Raw genomic sequence first — 15,154 nt, 5'->3', positions numbered from 1 at the left:
GCTTCTAGATGATCCTAGTAACTAAATAGTTGCTGAGGGTTTACTGTTTCACTTATTGAAAAATTTCACTGGAATAACCTGAATTTTGAGTAAGATGGTCTTAGAATTGGGAGCAATTTCTTGTTCTACTTACGCAGGTGTCTAAACAAGAGTGGGTTATGCTTTTGTCCTGCAAGATATACCAGGCATATGTACTGCCTCGTGTCCTGGGGCTCTCCATGGGGGAAGGAAGGGAGATGCTGGGGGGATTTGGTGTCACAAGGTATTGTTGGAGTGTGATCCTACACTGCTAAACAGAAAGAGGTCGAGGGGCTGGGAGAGGAGCTGTGGCAGGGAAAAGACTGGAAGCTGTGGCAGCAGTGTTTCCTGCACACCAGTTACCCCACCAGAGCTTTACAGCATCTGAAGGTTTAGGTAAGGAATAATAACAGGGAGAACAAAACCTGTGTGAGAAAAGTGAGCAATAGACAAGGTTTCTCAGCAATAGAATACTTGGAAACACTCCCAATCAACACTGGCTCAGCACAGCCCAAATCCTGAGCCACAGAGAAGAGACAGCCGGAGAATCCCGAGCCACTGAGGGCGTTTAATTCATTCCTCGCAGGCAGCCGGTGCTCCCGGTGCTCCCGGTGCCGGCTCCGCAGCCGGCTCTCCCCCCGCGCCGATCGCAGGGCTGCTCCTGCCATCCAAGTGCAGGGAGCTCATAGCTGCGGAGTGATGCAGACAAAGCACGAGTGAGAGGGGAACAGGAGGGATGGAGTCTCACAAGATGTGATCCTCCCCGTGAAAGGAAGCATCCGTAGCCCCTGCAGCTGTGTTTGTGCTGCTCCACGCCCCAGGCACCAGCCTCTCATCCCCCCGGGAGATTCCGACAGCGCTAATTCACTCTGCACAAAGCCCAGCCCGCAAAGGCTCTTCTCCAGCAGCAGCCTCCGCACCCCTCCAGCTCCCAGACCTGCACCCCGCCGGCTGCCTCCCCTTGGTCTTGATCCAATGTCACCTGGACCCGATGAAGCAGACCCCGAAGTGCCACGGATGGATCCCAGGATTCTTATTTTCCTCCTCTATGTGATGATCCTTCACGAGCTGGTGAGTGGCTGGATGGAGTACCAGAAGCAGATAGCCAAGCCAAAGAAGCAGGCGAGTCCAGTTTGGTCTTCTAGGTGAGTTAATGCCTGTTATGCACCCAAAAGGGGAATAGCTCAGGTGTGCTTTGATGGGGAGGACTGCGTTTCGTGTGCGTACCTCTGTCCTTATAGCTGTGTATGTGTGGGTATCATCCATTGGTTGTGAATGCACAGAGGTAGGATTAAGGTCTGTTAATCTTTTGAGCCTGTATTGTCTGCACAGATTGTGCATTTGACACACTTGCAGATAAAACGCCTGTGATTTGGGGTTTTTGTGTGTGGAAATGTGTTGTAACTCAGCATATTTCCTGTGACTCAGGTTCCCCATCAGCATACCTGGAAAACTGTGGATAGCACAAGGAGCTATACTTCATGTGTGATATTCATCAATGAGGCACAAGCCTCTAGAGACTCCTCACGATCCGAGTCTCTCATGTTAAATCACTAGCGTGCATGTCACTATCTCACCGTCTCCTCCCACTCTCTGGGCCGTGCCCACTACACTAATCCCTGCCTTGTTTTCTGCCCAACAACAGGAAAGAGCTGGAGAAACAAGGGCATAAAAGATAAACACTGCATGTCCTTAAAATTCAGATATGTTTCTGCAAATACTGTTTACATCTTGTTCACTTGTAATAATTGGTCTTAATATTGTTGGGGTCTTATAAAGAAAGATATATTGACAGCTTTCCATCAGCTGTGTGATTAGAAACTCACACCCCACCACCCAAAATTCACCTCCTGCCAGATTTTGGGCAATGTCAGATCAACACCTCATAGCTTTGGACCTGAAAAGATGCCTGTGACCCAGTTTGCTCTGGGTCTGACAGCTGCAGCAGCATGCAGAGCTCACAGCTCCTTATCCTAATCCTCTGACATGCAGCAATCCCCTCCGCAATTCCAGCCCCACGGTGCTTGGTGCTGCGCATAGGTGAGACCACCAAGAGGAAGCAGGAGCCAGGATGCCGCCGTGGCTTGCTGGAGATCAGCAGCCAGCAGACACCAGCCTCTCCATCTGCAGCTCAGGGATAAATTCACTGGCTGCTTTTCCAGCCCAGCAAAGCTGAAGTGCACCTTGCACTGTCTGGTGTGGTACAAGTGAAATGATGAGCCCTGGGAACGCAGCCATGGGTGGAGACAGCTCCAGAGCAGAAATAGCTTGAAGGCGACAGGGCTGGTTGATGATAACTGAGGTTAGAGGCAGATTTCCTGCTGTTAGGGAGGAGTGCAGGGAGGCATTGGGCAATAACTGACACTGAGGTACCCCTGTGCTAGCAAAAAAGATGCAATGTAGAAAACCTAAAGGAATCATCTTATTTACTAGAGGCCACCAAGCAATTTGCATCAAACAGCCAGGATTAGTGTCATGGGAATGATTATGGGGGGTTTTAAGAGGACCTAAGGGAGTTAGGTACCCCATTAAAAATCTCCAGGGGTTGCCATCTAACCCAGCCTCATTTGGGGAAGTGGGACCAAGCTGGATGAGTTGTACAGGGCCCTGCACCCTGGAGCATCCCAGCCATCTCCATCCAAGTAGATCGCACAGCCTGTCCCTGCCCTAAACCCCCTCCTGAGTCCAGCCAGCTTGGGAAAGCAGAGCCCCCAGGTCTGTGTGCGCTGCACGGGTCATTCACAGGTTGCACCATGAACAAGTGAAGCTTCGTGCCCAGAATCTGCAAAATTACAACACGAACTGGTATCATCTTGGTGGAATTACGATTGTACTGCATGGATGCCCCAATTCCAGTGTAGCCTGGGCCCATGCACCCCCACTGCAATGATGCTGAAGCTTTCTTGAGTGATAAGCCCCAGAGGGCAGGTTTCCAGTGCTCAGAGAGCACAGCTGGAGCCAGATGTTCCACCCATCAGTATGGGCTTGGGCTTAAAAAATGCTCAGAAGTGGTTGCCACATCTGTGGCCTGGCTCTCCAAAGAGTTCAAGCCGTGGCTCAGCAGTGCAGGAAGCTTCCTTGTGCCTCGCTTTAGGCCAGGAGCGCCACAGCACAAAACCAGCTCACAAGAGAGGTTCACACCAGTTGGTTTAATGCTGGACCAGGTGCCATCCCTCCACTGCAGCCCAGCCCAAGAATCACCCATCCTCTTGCAGCTGATATAGCACAAACATGAAAGTATAAAGCAAGCTGCTATATCAGCTTGGATTGAATTGTCAGGAAGTGTCTGTACGCCCACACCTGCACCAGATTGGGAGCACGGATCTGGGGCACCCGGGTGAGCTCATTCCTGTGTGCTGGAATGTGATGTCTGCTCCCCCCGTGCACACTCAGCGCTGCCGGGTACCATCTGCAGCTGGGAGGAATGAGAGCGAGAGGCTGGTGTAGTCTGGGATCCATGGATTGCTCACACTTTAGGAAGGATTTTCCTTTCCAAGCTAGTCACCCAAACCCTTCCCCTAAGAGCTTAAACGTGAGCCACCAGCAAGACCTCCTTGGAAGAGATGGATTAAGGCCACTCTGCTTCCTGGCATGGCCTGGAACTGTGGAGGGGAGGCTTGATCTCCTGCCACAGGGCCTGAGCTGCCACCTCCCCTGGCAAAAGTAATTAACTCGAAAACCAATTAGGAAATGAAGTCACAAAGCAGCAAGTTAATGAGGACATGGGAGCGCTCCCCTGGCTGCAGCCTCAGCGCAGGCAGGGATTGCGGGGCTCTTCCTCCTCCCGTGGCTGTTGAATAGTAACAAGCTGTTGTAAAGCAGCTTTTCTCACATTCACAGCTTTCCCACAGCGCTGTCTTCCTCCGCTCCTGGCGTGGCTGGCGCTCCCCACGCCCTGCTCCATTCGTCCACCACTCCTGGAATCCCACATCGCTCTGCTCTCCAGGAGCCTTGCCTCCACCGCTGATGGGCACAGGGGAAAGGATATGGATGGTGTTTATTGACCACTAGGATCACAGGAGAAGGACTCTGAGCTGGATATGAAAAGAGGTCTCTAACAGCCGTACCCAGTCCTTTATGCAGAGATGTGGAGGGGAATTCACTCTGTAGGAATTTCACTGCAAATTCCTACAGACACCGTCGTGTCCCACATCACCCTCTGCTCTGGCAGGAGAACATGCATGGTCACTGTGCCAGACTAGCAAAAGCTAGATATAAAAAGAGGTAGTGAAGGTGTTAGCCAGGAGGAAGGAAAGAAATGCCTGAGACACAGTGCCTAGGGAGAGTGGAAATGCCCAGGGCAAGTGGGGCTGAGTATTAAGTCATCGCAGAAGAGGCCGAGGTGGACCTGGCCCCACTGCTCCTGCAGCCTGGAGTGTCCTGGGCATCTCTGCATGTGGTGTGGTTGGTTCTCACCCTGGATAACCCCCTGAGGGAACATGGACTGTTACAAGGGTGGCAAAAGCCCAAAGTGCCAGGCGTGCATGTTGTTGGGTTGAGTGAGTTTAAGGAAAACTGCTCAAAGATATTGGAAGTAGAAGTTTCAGAGAGCCAAGTGACCCGCCTGGCCAGAGGGAACAGTCCTTGGGGCTCTGACAGGCTGTTTGGGGGGTTCTGAGCTCACGATTGTGCACTTGTAGTTCAGCAGCTCCCCAAGACCTCCAGCAGCTGGCACAGGGAGGGTCCCCATCACCACTTAGCTGTATAGGAGTGGCTTACCAGGGTCCCTGCAGTCCAGATGCAGGAGATGTGCCTCAGCTCTGCCCCACACCAGTATAACCCTGTCTCACTTTGTTCCTCACTAGCAACACCACCAGATCAAACCACTCCAGCTTCTCCAGGCCGCTGGTGCACTCGGTGCGCAGGGAGAGGTACAGGGACTGGAGGAAACCAGGGCGGATCATCCGGAAAGCGTGAGGATGCATCTGCTGGGAGCGTGGGGAGAGATGACGGAGCCAGAGGCACCCATCCCTCACGAGGTCTGCACCCACTTACCACCTCGCAGCAGCATCCGGCATGAGACATCCTCCAGGCACCGTGATCTGCAACCTGCAGCTTGCTTCTCCTCACTGAGCCTTCGTGTGATGAGAAGGAACAAGCCCCTTCCTCTTGGGAGTCCATCCCTGTGTGGTGACGAACAAGGATGGAAACACCTCAGCCAGCAGCAGGATCAACAGAGGTGGGACGAGGCTTTTGCCACCCAACGCAGTGAAGTGACTTTTCTTTCTTCTTCCCAATGGTTGAGTAGATGGAGAGTAGATTTCTTGGGGGAAGAATGAAACTTGCTTCTGCGTGGGCAACCCTGGGAAGCCTCCAAACAGTTTCAGGCTCCTCTCCTCCTGCTCGAGGGCTGTGTGGCTGGTAAGCAGCATTTCCCAAAGTGACAGGAAGACCTTTGGTGTCCAGTTTGTCACCATTCCCAAGAGAACTCACACCCAGAAGTCAGGACAGTTTGGAAATGCTGGCTCCCCATTAAGTCTTATGCACTGGGAGTCTGTCCAGTTTTTTCTGCTTTTCTTCACCCTTGTTAAATGAGTTACTCCAGGGTGGAAGGGGGGGAAGCATTGAACTGGTGACTCGGAGTTATGCCACTGAATGCAATGCACTGCGATGACCTTGTAATTAGCTTTCTTTGGAGCATTCCCAGCAGTTGAGCCAAATGTAAGAGCGACTTTCTAAGGAGCAGTTAGATGGGAAAGGAATAAAACATTGCTCTTTTATTAGAGACTGCTCTTTAGGCATAAAATTAGATTCTAGAGGTGAAAGTCAGTTGTTGTGTTCTGCCACCCCATGTAGCAGTTGTACACGGGATGGGAAGCGCTGGGTGCTGACACTGAGTTCTAACAGCAACTGTCTATGGCAAAACAGCCTTATTTGCTGAACATAATGTTTGGCTCAAGTGCTGCCTGTTTTTCTCGTTGCCAACCATTTATAAACCTGACTCAGGCTCACAGACGCATTATCCAGAAGTAGGTAGGGAAGGGAGTTGGAATAGATGATGTATTCATTATCCAGAAGTAGCCAACAGATACATTTGCACATTGCAAATGTGCATGATTTCAGCCTTCTAATACCTAAAGGGGCTCCAGGAAACCTGGAGAGGGGCTTTGGACAAGGGCCTGTAGGGACGGGACAAGGGGAATGGCTTTAACCTGCCAGAGGGGAGATTGAGATGAGCTCTTAGGCAGAAGCTCTTCCCTGTGAGGGTGCTGAGGTGCTGGCACAGGGTGCCCAGAGAAGCTGTGGCTGCCCCATCCCTGGCAGTGTTCAAGGCCAGGTTGGACACAGGGGCTTGGAGCAACCTGCTCTAGTGGAAGGTGTCCCTGCCTGTGGCAGGGGTTTGGGACTGGAGGAGCTTTAAGGTCCCGTCCAACCCAAACCAGTCTGGGATTTGTCTGCTGCTCAGTTGTTTGCAAATTGTTCCTGTTGGTTGACGCAGTGTTGTGTCACCCATGGCAGGAGTGACCCTCTGCACTGAATTAGGCATCCAGACCCCTGTGAGTACAGAGGGCACGTGAGGGGCTGCGAGCTGTCTCCTCCAAAGATAAACATCAAACGGAAGCTGGCTGAACCATGCTCTTGAGATGCCCAATCCTCTACCCTAGGCAGGCTGGGTAAGTAGCTCAGATGCAGACCTCTACTCTTAGGGGAAATGAAGCTTTTGTCTTGGGAGATGGAGTTCATGCCTTGTGTTTGGATGTTTTGGGAAACAGAGGTAGGAGCAGCAGTTAACACTTTCTGCGCATTCCATAGCATATACCTTCTGCAAAGATGTGCTTCAGCTCTGTGACACTGTGGCTATTTCCCAAGGCATCCACTGCCTACCCCAGTACATGCAGGTACCTCCACCAGTAACCGAGCAGCAAATGGAGAAGGTGTCAGGAGGGAAACTATTCAGAAGGTTTTTCTGGGTGATGGGACTTTGTCTTCCTGGAGTTGAGTCTGCCCTGGTCCTATAGGGGATGTGGAGCTGGATGTTCTCCCTTCTCTCTCTGCTGGAGTGTGTTTAAATTAACTACTGAAGTGGTGCAGGGCACGACTGTCCTCACTGCACAAGCTGGGCTCCCAGCCTCAATGGGACAGATGGGCCTGAATGAGGACAGTTTGACCTGAACAGGGCAGGCAGATGTCCTGGCTGCTGCACCCTTAGGGAATGAGGGGACAGGGATGCCTTGCTCTGCTGATCACATGCTGGATTTATCCCTGTAAATATCATCATGTTTACTTCCAATAAACTCTTTTACATACACGGTGTGTAGGTTGTCTCCAGTCTCTCAGGCCTTGCCTCTCTCTGCTGATTTTGGATTTTCCAGCCTAGGAGCCACCCCAGAGGGACAGCTGGTGGTGTAAGGTTGTTAGCGTGGCTAAAAGCATCTTTGATGCTGCATCTACAGCACAAATATTTGTCCTCCCATCCTTTATGCAGAGGAACATGTGACTGCAGATCAGAGTCTTGTTTCGGGTGTTGTAGGCTTTGCTTTGCTTATTTGCAACTATTCAAGTTGCTTTGCAGCTCTGGTGGAAAAAGTCCTGCCCAAGAAGCCCACCTCGTGATGGGAGCTGGTGATGGTGGAGAACTTGGGATCCAGCATCAGCGATGTGGAGCCCAGAGTCCTGAGGGAGCGATGCAACCCAGTGGCCTGCATCCAGCCCCCCATGAGGGGCTCACCTCCTACTTGGTATTTGCACAGTTAACTGGGCTGAGCAAAGGTGCAGTCAAGGCTGACGAGCTTCCATCTGTCTGCTGAGGTAACTGAGGTTTCCTGCGGGGTTTGGATCTGATTCTGCACTCTCACCCCACTGTTCCTCCATAGCACCCTTGCACACACACTTACCCTTTGCAGGGAAAGCAGATGACTCCTCAGTGAGGAGCCACAATACCCTGATACACAAGAAGTGACTCCAAACAGGAACTCCTGAGAAGACACCCCATAGAATCATAGAATCAACCAGGTTGGAAAAGACCTTTAAGATCACCAAGTCCAACCATGCCCCAGCACTGTCAAGGCCACCGCTAACCAACGTCCCATAGACTGTACCCAGCAATGTCTGCAGCACAAAACCAGCACAGCCACTGCACTGAAGGAAAACAGAGAACTTTCCCCCCCACAGTACTGTGGCCAAGATGTGCAGCGCTGCTCCTGAGCGCTGCACAGTGCAGCAGAAGGAAGTCACCTCGTGTGGCCTCAGACTGCATTAGATGAAGTCCTGGGGTGGGAGGCTGTTGGCTCTGCTCTAAATAGGCTCGTGGGCTGTGGGCTCTGTGCTAAACCATGCTTTTCCAAGAAAAATTCCCTTTTGGCTTGAAATGGTTCAGAAAACCTTCCACATGAGCCAGTGGGAGCCCCGATCACCCCAGTGCTGGCTGCTGGCAGGAGCCCTCAGGGAGGTCTTAAAGCATCAAGTTTGGATGCTTGAACCTTCCTGCAGGGACTGTTCCCTGCAGGAGTTTGCTGGAATGGAGCACCAGGATTTCTGCTTCTGGGCTATGGGTGGGTTTGGGTCACCCCATGGTTACAACTGTGCTCAATGGCAAGAGCAGCTTTGGAGGATGCTGAGCCCCCAGCCAGCCTCCCAGCTCTTGGGGCCACTGGCAATGAAGAGGTACCTGGAGGGCACGAGCTGGCGTGAGTGAAGGGAACAGCATCAACCACCCGCCCTGTGGTCCTCCCTGCAGGAGGGAGACCCAGCTCAAGCAGCAGAGATGCTCCCTTCACCAGGCTGTGAATAAACAGCAGCACATTGTACCCGATGGGGGTCCTGCTTGGTGGGACAGGGGGAGACATTTGGGTATATGGTGGTTGAGCAAGGGGGCAGAGGGTGCCCGTGGCTGCTCTGTCAGCAGCAGGAGAAGGGATTAGGTCTGTGAGCAGCTCTGTAACAAAGCAGGCTGATGGAATGGTAGTGTGGGTGATGCTGCTGGGATCTCACTGGTGCTTTTCAGTGCAGAGGCTTTTGGAGCCAAGCAGGAACAGCATCATCTATTTCATCTTCCCCCATCAGCAGTTAGTGGTGGTGAACATTTAAGCTGCTCCTGCAGTTCTTTTGCAGCTCTTTCTCTTCCCTTTGCAGCACAATCAGAGCCAGTAGAGCCAAGTGTGGCAGTTTTGAGTCTGATTCCCATGAAGTCATGTATTTGCATGTGAAAAGCAAGACTTGTCCCCTTCTACCCGCCAGGTCACCTCCTGAGGAGGCTGGGACACAGAGTGGTCAACCTGTGGTGACAGAGCTTCAGGATCAGGAATCATCTGAAAACCTGCCTCTGCTGCTTCAGCCGCTGCTGCCTCTGATCCAGCTCAGCCTTCAGATGATGAGCTTGGGTGGTTTTGCTGCTTTCTCTTTTCCACCCCTTGCAGGTCAGCACAGAGGGTGCTCCCAGGTCCTCAGACCCTTTGTCCTCCCTCATCTTCATGAACACCAGCATGCCCCAGGGGCTGCACCCACCATCCCTGCCCTGGGGACCCTTCTCCTGCTGGGCTGTGTGCTGCTGATGGCCTGAGCTTCTGGGTGTTCTGCCCTTTGCTGTTTGCTTGACTTAGGGAGCACTAATGGGAGCTGCCACTGCTGAAGCAACAAAGAAGAGCTCCAGAGGCAAGAAGAAGTGCAGGTCTCTGCAGATGATAACAGTGTATGGTGTTTTTTGCTGTCTGCTTTGGCCCCTGCACATCTGCAGGGCCATTGGTGTCACTGGGAAGCACTATGGCATGTCTTGCACATTCTTGCACCCAGTAGAAGGTGCCGACTACACCGGGCAAACATCTGCCTGGATCCCCTGATACATCTGTTTGCCAATGACAAGTTTAAGAGAAGCTTTGCTGACTCCTTTTGCAACGCTGATGCACCAAGTGAGCATGAAAGGTCCTGGAGCCACCCCAGAGCTTCCCAGGAGCTCCCATGGGGCAGCTGCTGAAGATCCAGACCCCGGGGTTCCTCCTCCTCCCATTGTGTCCCATGTCCCATGTCCCTAGGACTACTGGTAGCAGGACTGCAGGAGTTTCAGCATGTTCCTCTGGTGTTACCAAGGGGTTGTTCCCATGCGCAAGGGCTCCCTGGTCCGAAAGGAAGCTCCGACCAGGTTGTCCCTTGGCCACCCAAAGTCGGCAGCTCCCCAGCCCTGGAGGCAATCCTGACCTGAGTGCATTGTGACGGGACCAGGAACACTCTTACCCATCAGTTGGCTCTTTCCAGATGAAACTAAAAGATGGCAGAAGTTGAGCCATGTGTCAGCAGTGCAGGAGGCACCTGTGAGGATGGGGAAAGGTGCTTTGTCAGCCTGGTAGGAAACCTGAACTTAGTCTATTGGAAAGTCCTGAGAAACAGGAGTCTAGCCTTATCCCCAGAAGCACTGGTTTGAAGCCTGTAAGGAGCTACCTCTATCCCTGGGTGGCAGCCAGAGGAGAACAAGGCCTCTTAAAAGAGTATGGGTGAAGGATGCAGAAGCCTGGAGACCAGATGCAAAGCCCATGTCCATTTTGTGTTGGCATGTTGCCTGGTTCTCGTGAAGGTGAGCAGGGCCAGACCCCTGCCTGCTGCCGGCTGCCTTTACCTTGTGGCAGGGAACCACCCTTGTGGCCTTCTCCTTTCTATGCAGGTGGGTGCCTGGGCCATGGGAGCCCAACAGCCCCAGGACAAGCAGCTCCTTCGGGGTGGTGGGAAGTGACTGCTCTTTGCTACTTGGGGAGGGAAGAGGGGAGGGAGCAGGAGCAGAGGGAGTGGAAGAGACTGAGCTCATGGGGACAGAACTGGGGAGCTGGGAGCTGGGGTGACTGAGATGGAGGAGGAGGAGTTGTGGGGGGTAGCATTTCTTGAGCTGGATGGGCTCTCTGTGGCACCAGGCAGGTCTTGGGAGGTTTCTAGAGCAGCGGTAGGTGCAGAAAGGCCCCTTGCAGGGGTCTGCTCCAATGTAACCCAACTAATAAAGTGTTTGTCCTACAAACCAGTATCAAGGGTAGGATAGAAGTGACTGAGAGGCTCATTTTCCAACTTGGCTTCTCCCTACTAGTTAATTCTCTGGCTAATCCCCTGCCTGCCTTACCAGGGGTTGCTGTGGATCTTAATTGAATTCGTGTCTACAATGCACCTTGCAAGCTCAGAGGGAAGGTGTAGTTCCCTGCTGTTAGTAACACTCCTGTGGGATAAATCCTATTGCAAAACCCAGGCAGGCTCCACGGCCCTGCCTCACACAGGCATGTGGGTGGCAGCAAACAGCACCTTGGTTTCGGGCTCTTACTTAGAGGAGGAAATACTTTTGTATTCTTGATTTGATGCATAAGGGGACATTTGTATATGTCTGGGGAAAAGGTGGCTGTTCCAATCCCCAATCACAGCATTTGCCAAAGTGCTCAGCAAAAAGATGAAGCCTCATCTTTCCGAGCCAAGGTGAGCAAGTGATGGGGAGGAACCGATCAGGATAATCCCCTTTTATTCCACCAGGGAGCATAACTCTCATGATTTTGATGCTAAACCCTTCTCCAGGTCAATATTCACCCTTCTGTTCTTACCTAACTGCCAGTAATTGACTCAGACAACCAGCTTTAAACCCCATAGTTGTTCAGACAAGGACAGACAGGGCAAATAATCAGGAACTAAAATGTATCTGTAGTCCTGCAAGTAACTATATCTCATCCTACGTTTTAAACCCCAAACCTACCCTAAGTAACACCACCAATCCTATTGTCTTTCCTTGGCTTGGGTAGTTGCTGAGTATTTATTAAATCCAGCAAAGCCATCCCATTTCTGACATGTTGGTTTGAAAAAACCTTTTGGGAATATGGTTTCTATTCACTTGCTATGAGGAAAATGGTTTTGAACTTTTACTATTTTAAGTTGATTTTCTTACGCCTGTCTGAGATGGACTCGTGCATTTATAAGGAGCATGGGTATATCATTCCTTGGTTCAATCCAGTTTATCACTGCTCCATAGCTGCATCTTCACTGGATCTGGCCCCCCACCATGAAGGAACCAGACAGAGCACTTGTGCTGAAGGTTCACAAGGCAAACACAGTTGGTTTCCAGCTTTGGGCGAAGAGGAAGACAGCAATGGCTTTGGATGACCGACTTCAGCCACTTTCAGATTTCCAGCTCTTGGCACCACCTTTTCCAACTTGGTTTAAACTGACTTTGGTCCCCCACAGCCATAAGCACCTCCAAATGCAGCTGAGGGCTGAGATTGGGAAATGGGGATCAACTGACTCTGGGCAGAGGGGAGGGGGAACTCCAAGCCCAGCAGGAACATTACAGGCTGTGGCTGGTGACAGACACCCATCTCATGGTTGGTTCGCACACAGAAGCTGCTGCCCCTGGGCTGACTCATCCTTCACCCAGCCAAGGAGGTGGATTAACATTGCCTGTTCTGCACAGACAGGCACGTGAGCACTGCAGGGGTTGCTGACCCTTTCACAGGGCCATGAGGTGAGATCCCTTGTGCTAAAAATGCACAGAAGCAGCTTGTGATTTCCAGTAATATTCCCTAGAGGGATTTTTTGGGGTCAGGGAAGAGCCATCACTCCTGGTGCACATGCAAGCTTTAATGGGACAGGCTGTAAAGGGCTCGGTTACTGGCTGAGCTCTTGTGAATGGTGGTGACCAAGGGAACAGGCTTTATAATCCTGTTACTGGTCTCTTACATCTTCTTGACTATTTAGAGAATGGCTGTTGGTGGTGCTGTGGTGGATTTCAACCAGGCTTGGGCTGCGAGCCCACTGCTGGAGCATATGCGGTGTCATATCAGTGGCCTGAGTCCTTGCACTTGCAAGTGAGACAGGCAAATAAACAAGAGCCTGACTTGAGCTGGTTTTCTGTAGAGCACCATGATCTTCTGGAGCAGCCCTGGTGAACTCAGGCATCAAAACCACATAGAATCATAGACTGGTTAGGGTTGGAAAGGGTTAGACCATGGCACCAAGTCCCCCTGTATGACCTGGCAACATGGAGGTCGTGGTCCTGTGTTGGTCCACCAGCTTTTATTTTAGCTTGTGGTGTCTAGGCTCACTGAGAGCACGGCAAAGGTGGTGCTGGGGAGAGAAGCTTGATAAAAGACTGTAAATGATGGAAGAGTCTTGGGCTGTGGGCAGATGGTGTCTTCCCACGGTGAAGCTGGGTTCAAGGTTTGGATTAAGCCAGTGGTTTCTTTCCAGATGATACTAAACCCAAACATTGTGTCAGGCTTAGTGAAGTACACCAGTATTCTATTGAGGTTTGTGCTGTGTAGTTCCGTGCTGTGTGGAGCGTTGCATTGAGGTTTGCACTCCATGCACTTCCAATATCCGAAGGGGACCTGCAGGGATGCTGGAGAGGGACTCTTCATCAGGGACTGTAGCGACAGGGCAAGGGGTGATGGGTTTAAACCAAAACAGGGTAAGTTCAAGTTAGATATTAGGAAGAAATTCCTTATTATGAGGGTGGGTGAGGCACTGGCACGGGGTGCCCAGAGAAGCTGTGGCTGCCCCATCCCTGGCAGTGTTCAAGGCCAGGTTGGACACAGGGGCTTGGAGCAACCTGCTCTAGTGGAAGGTGTCCCTGCCCGGGGCAGGCGGTTGGAACTGGATGAGCTTTAAGGTCCCTTCCAAACCAAAACACTCTGTGATTCTATGATTCTATGGTTCTGCAGCACACGGCACACATGGGAGCAGGGGTCCCACCCCAGAGGCTGGAGGTCCATGCCTGAATGTTTCAGCAGAAAGCTCTCACCCCGAGTGCAAACACTTCATTCTGCAGATTCCCTGGTTTTCCCATCACCCTTCCTTCCCCAGGGGAGTATCAGCCTATTTGCATATTACAATGATGGATAATGAGCTATTGGGAGGTTTTCCTCATGATATCAGAACCCTTCTGAGCATTTCCAGCGGTCACCCATGGGAAGAAGAACTGCTGACATAGGCTTGGGGAAAGCCCTTAGATTCTCCCTACTGTGCAGGGCTGAGGATCTATTTCATCCATAGCATTAGCATCCTGGCAGCACCAATGTGGTGTGTGGGCAGCCTGTGCTGACAGAGTCTGCTTGCCCAGCAAGAACCATGGCCACTTACCCACATTTTTAGCTGGTGACTTGGCAACATCCTGTTTATGATGTGACAAAATCTAACCACAGCCTCGATGAACATGCCATGCCAAAGCTCAGCTCATCCCCCTCTGAAGGCATTTAGTGGCTGCTGCCTTGGCTTGATGCTATTGTGAAAGCTTTCTTCTTCCAGAGTGTTTGAGGTGGGATGGGGCCTTTGGAGGTCATCTGGTCCAAACCCCCTGGTCAAGCAGGGCTACAGGCAGGTGGCTGCCTGGGACCACGTCCAACTGGCTTTTAAGCATCTCCAAGGATGGACACTCCATAACTTTCCTGGGCAACCTTTGTCACCCTCGGTGTAAACTAAACATGTTCCCTGACATTCAAATCTTCCTGTGTTTCAGGTTGTGCCCCATGCCTTTTGTTCTAGCACTGGTACCACTGAAAAGAGCCCGGGTCTGTCCCCTCTGTGCCCTTCTTTGGGTATTTCTAGAAATCAGTGTGATCCCCATGAGTCTCGCCTCCTCCAGGCTGAACAGTCCCAGCTCCCCAAGCCTCTACTCAGACATTAGATGCTACAGCCCATCATCATCTTCCTACTCTTTCCTTGCACTCTCTCCAGTATGTCTGCATCTCTCTCGTCCTAGGGAGCCCAGTACAAAACACAGAGTGAGAACACAGAGCTCTAGGTGGCTCAATCAGCCCCAAGATGCTCCAGACCCCGTGCAGTGGCCATGACCCGAGGCTGTGGATTTTGTCCCCTCTCCCACCAGACTGACACCAGAGGCCTCAGGACCAGTGGAGCTGGGAGGGAAAGGTGAGCCGAGCAGCAGGACAAGGGGAGAAGGCAGCTTTTGTTTTCTTCCCGTCATGCCACCTCATCAATGAAAGATCCTCCCTTGGAAAGCCCTCGGGATGCCAGTTCAGAGAAACAGACTGAATCCAGTGGTCCCTCTGAGTGAGCGCTCCTCAAAGCCAAAGTGACCATGAGGGGCTGCATCGCCAGCTCACCCCATGGCAGTGCTGGGAGAGGTTCTGAAGATTTGGGTAATGAAAGAAGCTGTTTTGGTCTGCAGTGTGTTTGGAGGGGGTTCATGTTGGGGACACGGGATGAGCTCCCAAATGGGCGATAACTC

General features: G+C 51.9%; 1 long non-coding RNA gene across 1 annotated transcript; it reads left to right on the top strand.

Moving 5' to 3' along the window:
- Positions 1–7,265, top strand: LOC115617174. Its single transcript, XR_003994528.1, has 2 exons — positions 1–1,163; positions 4,824–7,265. It is a non-coding gene; the product is annotated as an uncharacterized LOC115617174 (long non-coding RNA).
- The last annotated feature ends 7,889 nt before the right edge of the window (positions 7,266–15,154 follow it).

This window comes from Strigops habroptila, chromosome 15, assembly GCF_004027225.2.
Source record: "Strigops habroptila isolate Jane chromosome 15, bStrHab1.2.pri, whole genome shotgun sequence".
Classification (NCBI taxonomy): domain Eukaryota; kingdom Metazoa; phylum Chordata; class Aves; order Psittaciformes; family Psittacidae; genus Strigops; species Strigops habroptila.
Note: the sequence above shows the minus strand (reverse complement) of the source record. Positions and strands in the feature narration are given on the sequence as shown.